The following is an 18,198-nucleotide window of genomic DNA, read 5'->3' as shown; positions in this document are numbered from 1 at the left end:
GGGATTTAATATCGGATAATATGATAGAGGAAGCTACTATATTATACAAGACAAAACCACTACATTTATAAAACAAATTGACCCAACAAAATAACAAAAGGTTGTTAACAAAATACAAAATAATGAAAATACATAATGTAAAAGTACATTCTAAAAACAAACAAATTAAAATCGTGTCATCCAAGCTGTCATCGAAACACATCAACAGTCATTCTTTGGTGGTGGTAGAGGGAAGTAGTGATGGTATATGTCATTTACTCGATGCTCAATCCTATCTATGCGATTGTTTGCCACTTCATTTCGTTTTTCAATGTCCAAACAGAACTCACCAAATTGTTGAATTAATGAGTTCTGCGCAATGACAAATGTATCGAACTAAGTACCCAACAAACTGACCTGATTAGCTATTTGATGTTCTCATTGAACGCGTTGTTTATATCGTTCTTCTTCCATGACCAAAAACTCAGTCCAATATTGAGGTTGTTTAGTTGATGGCATCGCATTGGCATGAGGATCTTCTGGAGCATCACCTGGTGGGTCATATGCATTAAGACTTCCCATTAAATTGTCGGCTCCACTAGCGCGGGTCAGTGTATACTGATTAATGGTTGAATAGATTTTGGTCTTTGTTTCATCTACAAGGTGAACCCTAAAATGTTTGAAAATTTTTGTCAAGAGTGCCCCAAAAAGTAATGACCGCCCCATGAATTGACCAAGATTTGCATACATCATTTCTTTCATTATTATGTAGCATAAATCTATTTTATGGCTAACTTCAAAACAGTATAACAAGTAAGCATTAAAATATGGGACAACATCAAAATGTCCTCTTTTCCGAATGACATTTTACAATCCACCAATGGAGAATTCGAAGATAGGGTTTCAAATGTTTTGTTTGTAGATTAGTCCAACTACATCTGTTCTCACAAATAATAGTATATACATCACTGCAATTACCAACAATACTAACTAGGTCAGTCTCACTCTGAAAATAAATATGAATCTCACCTTCCTCAACTCCAATAATTCCTGTCAAAGTAGGGATATCAAACTGAATATCCTTTCCTTTCACATAAAACATAAGAGTAAAATTTACATCTTATTCGTTAGTACCTCTTAGGTGAATATAAAATAAAGACACCAGCCGTAGATATACTTTTTGCAGTAAATTAATTAAATTTAGCCACCTCATTACGTCAAGTTTGCTAACTAATAGTGCATTATATTGAGGTGGCAAATTTACCCCCCCTCCCTGTTACAATAGGTCAGCTGGAGAAGCTTTCAAAGGCTTGTTCATGACTTTCACTGAGAAAATCAGAAGTAGGATAAGATTGATTTTGAGGCTACTGTTGTTAGCGTCGTGAAGGGTTAGAGCTTTCACCATGTTCTGGTCTGGCTCTTTTAGTTCTAGGCATGATGTGAATATCTGTTCAATTTTAATGAAAATGTGTTAAATATCACTGGTGAATTACACAGGAGCTCAAATTAAAATGGAAATGCGTTAAATCTCAAAGGTGAATTAAAGGTGACATTTAGTGTGAGGAGCTGACAATTGGTGAGCTTTCACCATGAAAAACTTGACTACAAAAATACTTGCAAATCAGAGTGCAGAAGTTTACCAGAAATACTTGGAAAATAGTTTGATTCATCCTAAGCTATAATACCATATTAATGTAGCTCTATGTTCTTTTAAAAACTACTTGGAAAATATGGGTGCAGAACTTTATCAGAACAAGGTCAAACTTCCAACTTAATTATCCTTCCTACATTCTTCAACAATTAAAACACCAAAAGATTAATCAAACTGTAAACTTGTTTAAAATCAAATAACATGGTATTATGCTCTTCATCTTTCTCCTATAGAAGCCTTTTTTTTGGGTGTGAAATGCGGTGTGCAGAAGTGCAAGGAAGTGCACATTGAAAGAAAGAAAAAAAAATAATAATTTGCAAGGCCAGTTGACCCATGTTGAACACTCACAAAATTTTCTTGCTGATGGCTTGTTGTTCCTACTGCTGTTGGCCTTGTTGCTTCAGTTGCTTTGCCTTGCTGATTTTGTAGATTCACACTTCCAATATAGAGTTTGTATAGAGTGAATATGTAGTGTTTGGGGAACAGAATTTGGTGATTCCAAATTTGTAGTGTTTGTGGAGCAGAATTTGTATATCTATTTCATCTACAATCTTGAGCTGACATACAGGGTTAATAAATGAGGTAGGTGGTGGAGGGACTTAGGCCTCGTTTGGGAACCCTCTCTTTTAGCCAAAAAGTCAAAAAATTACTAAATTAGCCAAAAAGCCAACAACCCATACCAAAAAGTCAAAGATTCTCTTTTCTCTCTACTTTTTGCATATCTTTTCGTAAAAAGTCAAAAAGTCATCCCAAGCATACTAGTTTTTTTTAGCTCATATTTTAGCCAAATAGCCAAAAAGTTACTAAATTAGCATGTTCCCAAACGAGGCCTTAATGTTGTTGGTAAATTGGTTTAATGAATTAGTTGGATGGTGGTGTGTGTAATGAGGCATTGACTCATTTGATGAGGCTCGTATGCCACATCTCCAAACAAATGGAGTTCTTAAATTTGTATTGTACAGCCTCATTGATTTGTCAAATTAATGAGGTGTTGAATATTCATGATGTACTGAATAAATGAATTCCCAAATTCATGAATGAATATTTAAATATATGACTTCCAACATTAGTAAGCCTTTTCCCATTATTTTGTAACTGATTAAGACATGGTTATTAAAAATTGTAATTCTTTGGTAATTTAATATATGTGGATATATCTAACAAGACAACATCAATAAATTATGAATTGAACATTTATCAATTGTCAACTTTATAGATTGGATTATCACAACAGAACATCATAACAGAACTTCTCAAGTACTTGGTTAATATTGATAAAATTATGAAGAGTACAAACTGTTGGAGAAAAATGGTTGAATAAGAAATTACCTCATAAATGTGTATATAACTCACACATTTAAGGCTCATCAGTTTTACAAAATTGATTGGGCAGTTTTGCTAGCATTAGTTGCCAACCTTGATAGCTAGAGGCTCCGCCCCTCTCCCCCATGGTGTATAAAAGGAGGCCATATTCCTTGAAAAGAGATATAGAATTTTTCCTTGACATCCATACACTGTCAGTCTACTTCTCCTATAATTTTCTTCTTGAGAGAGAGTGCTGCTATTGTCCATTCGCTAAGCTAATCAGAAGGTGCTTCTGTTGTAGCTGGTAAAAACCGTCGTATCTTGGGAAGTAGACGCCGGTGTACCTCCAGCACCCAACGGTGAGGCGGCGAATTTATTTTTGGAACTTGGTGTGTTTAACCTAGTTCATCCATTGGAAAATTTAATTCTTAAAGTTGTTTCCCATGGACTAGGAGTCAACATGCTCTTGAAAGTTTTGTCTAAGGTTAACTGGGTTTTAAGTGGGACCGGTGTGACCCCTCCAGTCTTCCTGGAAACTTTCTTGACCATGTTCGATTCTAGGTTGCGTGGTGAGACTAGTTTTGAATTAAATTTCCAATTGTGGGATTTTCTAGTGTTAAGTTTGATTTCTAGAAATACAGAATAGTGAAAATTCTGCTGTAATTTTTCAGAAATGGCAACTGTCTCTGATGCTGCTGCTGCTAATGTTGGTGGGGATCCGAACCCCGGGGCGACTGGCTTGCCAACCCCTGCTGTGACCTCTGTGGTCAATCCTCCTGTTATCACTCCGGCTGTTCTGGGAGGACCGCTCAATCATTACGAGCGCCCGGAGAAGTTCACGGGAGTGAATTTCAAGAGATGGTAGCAGAAGATGCTGTTTTATTTGACTACTCTAAGCCTTGCGAGGTTTCTGAGTGAAGATGTACCAGCCGTAGAGGAGAATGAGCAAGATAAACAAAAGCTCATGGCTCTGGACGCTTGGAAACAAGCAGACTTCTTATGCTGGAATTACATTCTGAACGGCTTGGCAGATCCGCTTTTCAATGTGTTCTATGCCAAGAAATCAGCTAAGGAGTTGTGGGATGCCTTGGACAAAAAGTACAAGACCGAGGATGCTGGGGTAAAGAAATTTATCGTTGGCCGGTTCCTAGACTTCAAGATGGTGGACTCTAAAACTGTCCTGAGACAAGTCCAAGAGTTCCAAGTGATTCTGTACGAGATACATGCAGAGGGGATGGTCCTAAGTGAGTCATTCCAGGCAGCTGCTTTGATTGAGAAGCTGCCTAACGGCTGGAAAGACTTCAAGAACTACTTGAAGCACAAACGAAAGGAGATGACAGTCGAAGAGCTCGTTGTCAGGCTCTGGATTGAAGAGGACAACAGGAAGAAAGGAGGGAGTACCTCCACTGTCAAAGCCAACATGGTTGAGCATGGCGAGTCCTCGGGGGCGAGGAAAAAACAACCGACAGGCAAAAGCTCAAAGTTGGGGGCTAGAGGAGGAATCTCCAAAAGGCCAGCCTACAAGCCAAAGGAGCCTACTTTTAGGTTCGATGGCAAATGCTTTAACTGTGGAAGTGACGGGCATCGGGCAGTTGATTGTCTGAAGAAGAAGCCCTACAGGAAAAACCCTTCCCAACACAAAAACTGGGCACATATGGCTAAAATAGAGGAATTGTCACGCGATGTGGACGACATGCATCTGTCAGCCGTCGTGTCAGAAGTGAACATGGTGGGGTCAAACCCGAGGGAGTGGTGGTGGACGCTGGGGCCACACGCCATATTTGTGCAGAGAAGAGAATGTTCACAACTTTCGAATCGGTTTCAAACGGGGAGAAGTTGTTTATGGGAAACTATGCAACCTCAGTTGTTGAGGGTAAAGGCAAGGTGATCCTGAAGATGACTTCCGGAAAAGAACTGACTTTGAACGATGTCCTTTTTGTGCCGGACATTCGTAAGAACCTTGTCTCGAGGTCTCTCCTAAGCAAGCATGGCTTCCGCATGGTGTTTGAATCAGACAAGGTCGTGTTGACCAAGGGCGGGGTCTATGTGGGGAAGGGATATATATCAGGTGGTATGTTTAAATTGAATGTAATGACACTTATCCCTAAGATTAATGAGAAAGCTTCTTCTTCTGCTTATATGCTTGAATCCCCTAATTTATGGCATGGTAGATTGGGTCATGTAAATTTTGACTCTTTACGTAGATTAATCAAGTTAGATCACATACCATCTTTCAAGATTAATCCACAACACAAGTGTGAAACTTGTGTAGAAGCAAAATTGACAAGGTCTTCTTTTCATTCTATTGAAAAAAGTACCCAGCCTTTGGGTTTAGTGCATAGTGATGTGTATAACTTGAAAGTTGTACAATCACGTGGTGGCAACAAGTACTTCATCACTTTTGTTGATGATTGCACTAAATACTGTTATGTGTATTTGCTTAAAAGCAAAGATGAGGCTATTGATAAATTTATTCTTTTTAAAAATGAAGTTGAGAATCAATTAAGCCAGAAAATCAAGGCATTGAGAAGTGATCGTAGTGGTGAGTATGAATCCCCGTTTGCTGAGACTTGTGCTCAATTTGGGATTATTCACCAAACCACAGCGCCTTATTCGCCTCAGTCAAATGGTGTTGCTGAGCGGAAGAACAGGACGCTGAAAGAGATGATGAATGCAATGTTGATAAGTTTTGGGTTGCCACAGAACTTATAGGGGGAAGCAATTCTCTCTGCGAATTATATTCTTAATAGAATACCACGGAAGAAAGTGGACAAGACTCCATATGAGTTATGGGAAGGTCACAAGCCTTCATATAAATACCTACGAATGTGGGGGTGTCTTGCAAAAGTGGCGGTACCTACACCCAAGCGGGTTAGGATAGGTCCGAAAATCGTGGACTGTATTTTCATTGGTTATGCACAAAATAGTAGTGCATATAGATTTCTTGTGCACAAGTCTGATATTTCAGATATACACAAGAATACTATCATGGAATCTAGAAGTGCATCTTTCTTTGAAGATGTATTTCTGTGTCATCCCCAAGACAGGGTTCCGAGTTCCATGAAAGAAATAGATGATCACATGGATGATCAAACAGCTGATCAAATAACTGATCAAGTAGATGATCAAACTGATGAAGTAGATGAGCCAAGAAGGAGTGAAAGGGCTAGAACCACAAAGTCTTTTGGTCTAGACTTCTTAACTTATATGTTAGAAGGAGAACCTCGAACGTTCCATGAAACTGTGACTTCACCTGAAAGTCCTTTATGGAAAGAAGCAATTAAGAGTGAGATTGACTCCATCTTACAGAACCATACTTGGGAGTTGGTTGATTTACTCCCAGGCAGTAAGGCCTTGGGGAGTAAGTGGATCTTTCGAAGAAAGATGAAAGCGGATGCGTTAATTGACAAAGATAAAGCTCGGCTAGTTATCAAAGGATACAGACAGCAAGAAGGCCTGGATTACTTTGATACGTATTCACCTGTGACAAGGATTACATCCATTCGCATAGTGATTGGAATAGCAACTTTACATGGTTTAGAAATATATCAGATGGATGTAAAGACAGCTTTTTTAAATGGAGATTTAGATGAAGAAATCTACATGGAGCAACCCGAGGGGTTTTCAGCTCCAGGAAAAAGTAAGAAAGTCTGTAAGCTTGTCAATTCATTGTATGGTTTGAAGCAAGCTCCCAAATAATGGCATGAGAAGTTTGACAATGCTATGTTGTCAAATGGGTTTCGAATCAATGAGTGTGATAAGTGCGTATATGTTAAAGACACTGACAAAGGTTATGTCATTTTGTGTCTATACGTTGATGACATACTCATTGTTGGTAGCATTGATGAAATGATTAAAGCTACCAAAAGATTGTTAAACTCTAAGTTTGACATGAAGAATATGGGCCTTGCAGATGTCATTCTGGGTGTTAAGATCACCAGAACATCTGGTGGTATTGTACTTTCTCAAGCTCATTATGTTAATAAGATACTTAAGAAATTTGGAAAGTCAGATACAAGTATGTTTAGGACACTAGTAGACTTAAGTCTATATTTGACCAAGAATAATGGTGAGAGTGTCTCTCAACTAGAATATTCTCGGGTCATTGGGAGTTTGATGTATCTGATGAGTTGTACAAAGCCGGATATCGCCTACGCTGTTAGTAGGCTGAGTAGATATACGAGTAATCCTAATGCTACTCATTGGAAGGGCATTATGCGGGTGTTGGGGTATATCCGTTACACCCTGGATTATGGACTGCATTATACCAGATACCCAGCGGTACTAGAAGGGTATAGTGACACAAATTGGATATCTGATATAAAGGATTCTAAATCCACTAGTGGTTATGTGTTTACCCTCGGAGGGGCAGCCGTGTCTTGGAAATCTGCCAAGCAAACGTGTATCTCGAGATCAACGATGGAATCTGAGTTTATTGCTTTAGATAAAGCAACTGAAGAAGCTGAATGGCTTCGCCAGTTTGTTGAGGATATTCCACGTTGGTCGAAACTTGTGCCAGCTATCAGTATTCATTGCGATAGCCAATCAGCGATTGGTCGGGCACAGAGTAATATGTATAATGGAAAGTCTAGACATATCCGTCGTAGACATAATTTCATACGACAACTACTCTCAAATGAAGTTGTCTCTCTAGACTATGTCAAGTCTAAGGACAACATTGCGGATCCGCTAACCAAAGGGTTAACTCGAGAGTTAGTAGAAAAGTCGTCAAGAGGAATGGGGTTAAGGCCTTTAGTAAAGGTTACCGGAACGGAAAACCCAACCTAGTTGACTGGAGATCCCAAGATCTACAAAGGGACAGCCTAACTTTGTGTAACGGGTGTGTCACTGAAGAGGTAAACCCTCTTGCCCATTCCTTTATACAGTGATGCCCTGTGGGGGTGGAAGGTTAAGCTAATGCTTTTAATGACCTTAGTGATGTGGTATAATGAAATACTGTATCTAGGTCACCTATGTGAGTGCGAAGTGGGGCCGCTTCTTTAAGAATTGCCAAGGCCGAATTCTTTAAAAACACTCACAGAACCAGGCTAGTGTTTCAGGGCCATACCGGACACACCAGTGAGAACAAGAACAATGGTTGGACTAACTCCTGTGTGAGGTCTATTGTCTCGATTTACATAAACGGCAGAACAGTTCAAGACATCACGTTCACTGGTCAGCCAGTAAATCCGATAGGCTTTCACTACGAAAGGTTCAAGGCCAATAGCTACCTTTTCTGATGCAGGGTTAGTCTATGTGCACTCTCTCTTTCCGAGTCTTTGTTGATAAACGTTGAGCGTTTGCTATATTCGGTCAATTTTTATTCATGTGGGGGATTGTTGGAGAAAAATGGTTGAATAAGAAATTGCCTCATAAATGTATATATAACTCACACATTTAAGGCTCATCAGTTTTACAAAATTGATTGGGCAGTTTTGCTAGCATTAGTTGCTAGCCTTGATGGCTAGAGGCTCTTTCCCTCTCCCCCATGGTGTATAAAAGGAGGCCCTATTCTTTGAAAAGAGATATAGTATTTTTCCTTGACATCCATACACTGTCAGTCTACTTCTCCTATAATTTTCTTCCTGAGAGAGAGTGCTACCGTTGTCCGTTCGCTAAGCTAATCAGAAGGTGCTTCTGTTGTAGCTGGTAAAAACCGTCGTATCTTGGGAAGTAGACGCCGGCGTACCTCCAGCACCCAACGGTGAGGCGGCGAATCTATTTTAAGGAGACAGTGGTATCACACAGGCTTCAGTCTGCTTCCTTTAACCATTTTATATTTTATCTGTATTTTATTCAGCATGTTATTTTTCCTGGGATTGAAGGTTTGTTTTGTTCATCTCATAATTTTGCGATATGCAATGTGAAATTATATAATGTGAGTAGTTTTTCCCAACACAAACAAGATAACCTCCCATTCCAAAAATATAAGCAAAATTACATGTTCGTGTCGACATGGTGAATTTAGTTTTCATTGTGAAAATGCCACATATATTCTTTTAAATCATTACGGAGGGCATGATATACATCTTTATCTTTAATACCTAAATGACGAGACAAAAATGATTGGAAATCATTGTTAGGAGTATAGGAAAGTTGTATTGGTGCGTTGGTTGATGAAAGTTTATAATTGAAATCAAGGTGCTCATCTCTCTCATCTTCGACAATCATATTATGTAATAAAACGCAACTCTTCATTATGTTCCCAAGCATTTTCGGATACCAAAAATGTACAACACCACCTATAATTGCAAAAATCGAGATTGAAACACTTCGAATACCCGCTCTACATCCTTCCTTGCGGACTCTTGTATCATTGCAAAATGTTGCTTCTTTGCTCCTTAGGGAGAAGAGATTGTTTGAACCAGTGTTGCCCATTGAGGGTATATACCATCAGCAAGGTAATAGCCCATACTATAATTGTGTCCATTAATAGTGTAATGGACATGGGAAGCTTTACCTTGAGCAAGATCAGAAAACAAGGGCGATCAATCCAACACATTCAAGTCATTGTGTGATCCAGGAATTCCAAAAAATGCATGCCAAATCGACAAGTCATAAGAAGCTACTGCTTCAAGAATAATAGTTGGCTTTTTTTGATGGCCTACGTATTGACCTTGCTATGCCTTTGGACAATTTTTTCACTCCCAATGCATGCAATCTAAACTTCTCAACATACCTGGAAACCTCCGAACCTCCCCAATAGCAAGTAATCTAGCAATATCAGTTGGTGTTGGAGATCTCAGATATTCTGGTCCGAAGATTTCAATTACTGAATTACAAAATTGTTGCAAACTTTGAATTACAGTGTTTTCCCCAATACGCATATAATCATCAATTGCATCTGCTGCCACTCCATATGACAATATTCTCATAGCTGAAATCATCTTTTGTAGAGGAGACAATCCAAGAATATGAGTTGCATCTTGTTTTTGAACAAAATATGGATTGTGTGCTTTGATGTCATTCAAAATTCACAGATATAAAGGATGACGCATTCGAAAACGTCTCCAAAACGTTGTAGGTGAATAAACTGGATTTACCGCAAAATAATCCGCAAACAATCGCTCATGACCCTTCCTTCTATCACGGCTTATGTACTTATGGCCTACAACAAAATCACCTTTTTTCTTTGATCAATCAGTTGATTACAGAATCTGAATCATACTAGCATTATTCATCTCATAAGCCTCAAAAAATGTGACTATACATTCATCATCAGACTCATCATCAGAGGATGAGGAAGAAGAAGAGGATGAAAATGATGTGAACATCATGGAATTTAAGATACTCATTATGTTCTGTTTTTTTTTTTTTAGTTATGTGCCTTTTAGATATAATCATATCACTTGTTTGGTATATGGCATATGGATAATGTGTTTATATCAGGTTTTGGAAGGAAATCATTATTGGAGGCAACAAAAAATGAAAAATATGTAATGGAGGAAAAAAGAAATAATAAACGAATTGGGAACAGAAAGGGAGGGGGAAAAAAAAAATTGAGAAGCCTAACTGGTCGACCAGCCGGTTGACTCACCGGATGTCCCCTTCGCTTTTGATGCACACTACAGTGTAACCATTGGAGCTACTCGTGTCAGATTGAGAAAATCAATTTTTTTTTACTCAGATTTGGTGAAAATTATACTGAACCGTTGGAGATGTTTTAAGGTTGCGATTGTTGGTGCTAGTGTGCATAGGAGTGTAAAAATGACTCACGTCCCATGGGCGGTCCAAAATCCGCTCGCGGCCCAAGGTGGGCCAAGATCGTTTGGGCAGGAGTTCAGTCCGAGACCCTAGGCTAAGACCTGGGCTACCAATTTGAAACCCGGCCCGGCCCAACCCGTGGACCTGCTTTAAGGCCCAGCTTGAGGTCCAGCATTTTTTTTAGTGAAAAATAATAAATTTTTGATAGAAAAAATTTAAAAAATAAAAAAATTTGTTCAAGCCCAAACCCAAGCCCAATAGCTCGTCTTAGGCCCAAATACCTTATGGGCCTGGGTTTAATTTTCTGGTATGTAGGCTGGCCCAGCCCGGCCCGAAATTTGACAGGAGCTCGCGAGACCCGACATGAGCTGGCTCGGGTCCAAGTCAGGCCAAATTTACATGTGTGCTTGAAAAAAATTAGGGTTAAGATTTTGCCTAAAAAGGTAGTTTAACCAAGGGATAAAATTGCAATAAAAAAAAAAAACTTGAAAGATGTTGACTACTGAATAAATTGAATTATCCTATACTTTTGAGTCAAGATGTTACATTCTTTAGATAAGTGTCTTCTAACTTATAGCTGACAAAGGCTTATAAATCTTAACCAAAACACTACTAGAGTTTTTGAAAATGAAACAGCTCTCACCATTTTTACGCATATGACAAATTGGGTTTATGTTCAATCTTAGTTCTAAAAAACGATTAGACTATCCGGTCTTAAAGTATGCCCATCATGGCCCACTTTAGTGATTTTATCCGTTATTTTTTAAATTTTTATGTAGAGCATCCATATATATATATATATATAAAGTTATATTAATCAATAATTATAATTATATAATTTAAAAAATAAAGGTTCTGTTTGGAACGATTTCCAAACGAGTTTTTTACTCTCACATTTGAATATGATTTTTGGATAGGTATGTGGAATTAATTTTTCATAACTCTGCAGAAAACTCTGTTTAAGTGCCCGATTTTTAAATTTTGTTTTTTGAAATTTGGCCTAACCGGTCGTCCCACCGGACGTCTCAGCAGTCGTTCGGCCAGTTGACCGGAATAGTGCAATATATATATATATATATTTTGTAATTGATATGTTAATTTTTATATATTCGAAAAAAATATTTTTTGAATTTTTAAAAAATTTTTATGTGATTTAATAGAATTTTGAGTTGTATGTTTAATTATGAGTTGTAAATTTTTATATCAAATATTAAATGTCACATCAAAAATTTTTCACTCAATTCAAAACTCTTTTCAAAATTATTTTCAAAATTCTTTTATCAAATAAAGTTTTCACACTCAAATCATAATTTTAAAATTCATAAATTCAAAATATAATTCATAATCTCATATTATAGTTAGAAAGTTGTACTAAACGCAATCAAACTTTCTGTTTTTATTTTTATTTTTTTTGTTATTTATATATCATACGTTTTGAGAGGCGGAGGTCTTGAGACTTGTTTAAAGGTCAAAGTTGTTCTGGTTGTGAAAAAGACAAAAACAAAAACAAACAAAATGACCGAAAGGAACCAAACAAAGACATGTGCTTTGAGACTCTATGCCCATACCTTTTCATATCGGTGGGGGGGAGTGAATATTGAATATATTTGTGTGGGTATATTCTTGTTGGATATTCTACAAACTATCCTTCCTTCTCTTTTTTTCTTTGCTTTTCATTTTTATTTTCTATCATCTTTTTATGCCAAATTCTAACAAGTGTTATTTAGTATTGTAATTTATATTAAAAATATTTTAAGAATATTGAAATAATAATATTAAGTACACAGAAGTAGAATATAGAAAGAGCACGTAAAAATACTTTGTATAGTTAACATTCATCATAGAAGTAATATAAATCACATTCGAAATAATATCTCAATCACACAGACATAATACATTTTCTGTGTTTTTTTTGTATTTTGATTATGTGCATTTAGTATTATTGATAGTGAAAATGATAAAATAAATAAATGAACGAAAATTAGTTTTTTGTTTTTTTAAATTAGTAAAATATATCTTGCACGAATAGTATTCTTCAAATTATTTATTATTATTGTTTTTTTGTTTTGCAAAGGATAAAAAAGTAAATAATATATATATATATATATATATATTGAAATAAGTCTTGCTAATGCGCGCCTCTCCATCACAAGAAATTAAAAATAAATAAATAAAAAGAAATAAAAAAAGAAAAAGAAGATGTTGAATTTCCAACAATTTGAAACTATTAATAATTTTTTTAATCTTTTTATCTCTATCCAAGGTACTTTTTATTTCATTCCCAACATTAACTAGTGCTCTCAGAGCACTTATTCCATTGTTTTTTTTAATCTTTCAATGCACTCTTCTTGATTTCATTGAATTTTGTTGGAATAGAATTTTGTGAAATTTGGAGGGCAATGAACCTTAATATTCAAGATCTTAGAATTTACAGAGAATCTTCCAGTGGAATATAATGGATGATACTATTTCACCTAACTTCAGTTGGAGAGAGTGGAAATGAGGATATTGTAATTTTGGAGAGATTTTACATAAATTTTTTTTAAAGAAATTAAGCTATTTTTTGGTATCTTTTATATTAGCATTTTTTAAAAAAATCTTTTTAGGATAATATCACTTCTCTACTTTTTTGTATATTTTTTTATAAAAAATTAAAAAATATATTTATTAACATCATACCAAACATCCTCTAAATGTGTAATAATAAGATAAGGAGTTAATCTAATGAATAAAGTATGAATAATACTATATGTATCAATTAGTATACTAACTAATGCATTAAGATGATCATTTTAGAGATTTTAAGTATTTGTAATTTGTATAATAAATAGGATTAATAATAATGTCATAATACTAGTTGATACACTAATTACTGCATGTAATACCACGGATTAAGTATTCTCTATTAAATCCTATACTTAGATTTGAGTCTTAAATATCCGACAATGCTACGTAACTCAAATTTTGTGGCTCAAAAGTGGCTCAAATAGTCAAAACGACGTCGTTTTGAGTACAGAACAACATAAAAATGGCCAAAACGACGTCGTTTTGGCTATTTGAGCCACTTTTGAGTCACAAAATTTGAGTTACGAGACATTTTCCTTAAATATCACATGATTCAGCTTTTTCTTTCTTACTTCTTCTCATCTTTTGTTTTTTTAAATAATGGTAATAGTAATAGTAATAATAATAATGTTAATTTGTAGTTCTCAATTTTGATATTAATTATATTTTGTTTTGGAAACCATATACAAAAAATACATTTTATAAATCGTTCTACAAAAGATTTACAAAATAAAACTTCCCTTTCCTTCCTTTTATTTATTTATTTGTCATACAAAAATGAAAATGTTACCGGGTTATGTGACCTTAAAACTTATAAAATTTGACATTTTCATTTTTGTTTTCAATTAGTATTAGGAATGATTATTTTAGTCTAATACTTCCATCCTCACTTGCATTGCATCCATGCTGAAATGTGTGAGTTTTTCTCGAGTTAGTAAAAGTTTAGGAATGGAACTAGATATTAGCTCCCTTGACCTTTACTTTTTTAGAAATAATCACCACCTGTCCAATACCATATTACAAAGACAAGGACGAGAGAAATAATCTCACCAAGGTTGGTAGGATAGAAAAAATAAAGTTAGGAGTGAGATTGAGTACGTTGAAGAAAAAATAAATATAAAAACAATTCACCTCATTACTATTAATGAAAACAAATATTAATAACCATCCTGATGAGCACTTGTTAATATTCAGCATAAAAAGATAAGTTACTTTCAAAATTATATAAAAATTAATTAATTAATTAATGCCAAATGTCATCTGATATATTTATTTTATTTTATTAATTCATGTGGACGGTTAGAAAAGTAGAGCGTAACAATCTTCACAAAAACAATTGACCCACCGCAACGCATGCATGTCACTCCACGCGAACTATCTTCACAAAAAGTTTTCAATTGTGTATAAAAAAAATTGTCGCAATTTAATATAATTTATTTGAAAAAATTATAATTTGTCAAATATCCATACTATTATCTATCCATACTATTGTCGTCTCATATTTTGAATTTTTTCAAAATATTCTTATAATTGGTGCATATGTAAAATTTATATTAAGAGAGTAATGGAATTCAAAATTGAGATCATGACTTTCATAAATAAGACACTTATCACTTTTATTTATTTTTGAAAAAAAAAAAAGCTCCATGGGAGTATCATAACTTTCGCAAATCCTGACGTAGTTAGTTGATGGTGAGATTTAACTCAATATAAAAGAAGGGACCCCTTCATCGGGTAACAATGAGCTCTATACCCACTCCACAATAAAGGTCTTAGGACTTTGTGACAGAAGTACAATAATACAGCCTTTCGAAGGAAGTTGAGCTTTCCAAGTGCAGAACCCAGACATCTTATGTGGAAGGGGCGAAGCTCATCCAGACCACTACCTTTGGTGGAAAAAAACTTACCACTTGAACAACACATTGTGTGAGCAATTCTCTTTATCACTATTTATATATTGTTACTTATTTTCGAATTACAAATGCATCGCGTGTTTAAACCATTAACTGTATAAGACACCATAATTGCTTGATTTTATGTGGATGTTTGGAAAGTTATTATTTTAGTAAGCTATTTTAGTTTTTGATTATTTTAGTAAGTTAAAATTTTTATATTTGGGAAGATAGTTATATTTTTTTATAATTAGATGTGATATTTGTGAGAGAAAAAGTGAAATGATTGTGGATTTGATGTGACATTTTGTCTTATTAATTATTTTAGCCAATTTATCTTTTTATGAATTTTAACCAAAAAAATTCTAAAATCCAACTTACCAAACATTACCTAATAAAGGTTACATAATCTTACCTTACTAATCCGATTCATTTATTTTTTAAACTTTTGTAGATTATTTAAAGAACAATAATAAAGACTTTAAATGAATTATTAAACATTTTACTTAATACTTATATGTGTGTGGGATCCACACTATACAATATTTGTAGGACTCAAGATGTAGTGTGTAGGTCCACATCGATGGTGAGTGTTGTATAGAATATTTGATAATTCATTTAAAATTTGTAATATGTGATGTGGGTCTCACACATTACGCAATACTCACATAAGTGTAAAAACAACAGAATATTTGATAATCCATTTAAAATTTGTAAATGTGGTGTGAGTCTCACACATTACGCAATACTCACACGAGTGTAAAAATAATGTGAGACATATGTACACAATACTCACTTAGGTGTAGGACTCATGGATGTGGGACCGTATGAGTCTCACAACCATATGAGTATTTTATAAAATATTTAATAATTCATTTAAAATCTCTAATATAAATATGATAAAATAATGTTACTGTTATTATTGATCTACATTCAAAGTGAAAGTTTAGTGGATTTGAAACAAATAAATATATTTGAATCAAAAATAAATAAATAAATAAATATAATGAATTTAATATGTTACGATCATTAAATAGATTATAATTTTTATTTTATTTTTTTTGGGATGGAGGGTGATTGATGTGCTCCAAGCATAGCAATCATTGATGTACATATGTTGAGATTCATTTCAACTCTTATTTTGATAATTTAAATTGCTTTATTTTTTATGATACGTTGAGTAAAATATTCTTTTAAAAAATCAAGATGATTAAATATTGATAAACCTATGATCAAATAACATTTGTATTCAAATTTATAATCAACATTACACTCACCCCCTTTTTTTTCAAGTTCAAATTTGATTCAATCATAAGACTACGATGTCTGATTAATTTGATTTTTTATAAGTGCATTTTATTTGACCAATTCTAAAAAGTAAATAATTCGTATTATCAAAGTAATACCAAACAAGTCCCATTGTGTGTACAACATTGTTGTGCATAGACACAACTGCCACTCTAATTTTTTTTTTATTATAAATTTTAAAATATTTTGTATATTTTTTTTACACTTTTTAATGTACTTTTTAACATTTATTTGTTATTAAAAAATAAGATTGAAAAGAAATTTTAAAATTAATGTTAGGGATATTAAGGCTCCGTTTGGTAAGCCTCTCAAATTATAGTTTCACCTATTGATTTGAATGTGGTGTTTGTTTTGAACTTTTAAATCATAATTCTATACACATTTCTCAAAACTCAATTCAAAACATAATACTCCCTCCGTCCCAAAATATTGGTCCCTTTTGGGGAATTCAACTTTTTTTGGTAGTACACTTATTGCATTTGAAAAAAGTTGGTTTTCCAAAATTACCCTTTTGATAGTACAATTTTTGGGAATATCAATGTCATAATTGTACTTTTTAAATTGTTTATTAATTTAAAAGAAGGGCAAAATAGGAAATTTACATTATTTTTGTACTTGATTTATAAAGAGGGACTAATATTTTGGGACAATGAAAAATGGAATAAGGGACTAATATTTTGGGATGGAGGGAGTAATTACTTTTCAAAACTCAATTCAAATCAATATTTTAATTTTGTTAGGATTTTAAATATTTTAATATTTAAAGATGTTATGATTTTTTTTATTTTTTAATTTTTTGAATATTTTTAAATATTTTAATTTTTAAATATTACGATTTTAATTTTTTAAATTTTAAAATATTTTATAAAAATAAATTCAAACTCTATTTTATAAAAATATTGTTAAATATTTTAATTTCTTTGTTATGTATTTGGTTACGATTTGAGTGTAGAGTTGTGAAAGCAGTACAGAATTTAGAGTTATGTGTTTGGTTATGAGTTTTAAAAATAATTTCTTAATTGAGTTTTATTTTATATGTTTGGTTATGATTTGAATGTAGAGTTTTTTTTAAATTTAAAATATTAAATTTTAAAATTATTTAAATTTTTACGATTTAAATTTTTTGAATATTTTTTTTAATTTTTTACTTATTAAAGTTTTTAGATTATTTAAATTATTTAAATATTTATGATTTAAAATTTTTGAGTATTTATTTTGAAAAAAAATTATTTCCTTTGTAGTATTTTCAATTAAAAAATTGATTAATGTTATTTTCTGTTAATAATAAATTTTTTAATTGAGTTTTAAAAAGAGTTTGGTTATGAGTGTTAAGCAGAATTTTCAATAGTGTGAAATAAGTGTGTTTTGTTATGAGTTATAACAATTTAAATTAAGTTTTGTAAATTCTTTCAAAAACTCATAACCAAACAAATTTTCTTACTTCACATGTCAAATCAAACTTTCAAAACTCAATTCCACACTCAATTCAAAACTCAATTCAACACTCTATTCAAAAATCATAACCAAACAAATTTTCTAAACTCAAATCATAATTTCAAAACATATAAACTCATAATACAACGCATATTCTCAAATCATAGTTAGAAAATCTTATCAAACGAAGCCTAAATTTATTACTAAATGAATGACTATGTCTCACATAGGTGTGGAGTCTACACTTTAATCATTCATTAAGCGTGGACTCCACATTACATTCAGACCTCGTTTGACAATAGCACTTTTTAGTTTGAAAGTCAAAAAATCACTAAAAAAAAAATCAACAACTTATATTAA

Source organism: Camellia sinensis, chromosome 11 (genome assembly GCF_055761805.1).
Source record: "Camellia sinensis isolate YWXY chromosome 11, ASM5576180v1, whole genome shotgun sequence".
Classification (NCBI taxonomy): Eukaryota; Viridiplantae; Streptophyta; class Magnoliopsida; order Ericales; family Theaceae; genus Camellia; species Camellia sinensis.
This window is presented reverse-complemented; position numbering follows the sequence as displayed.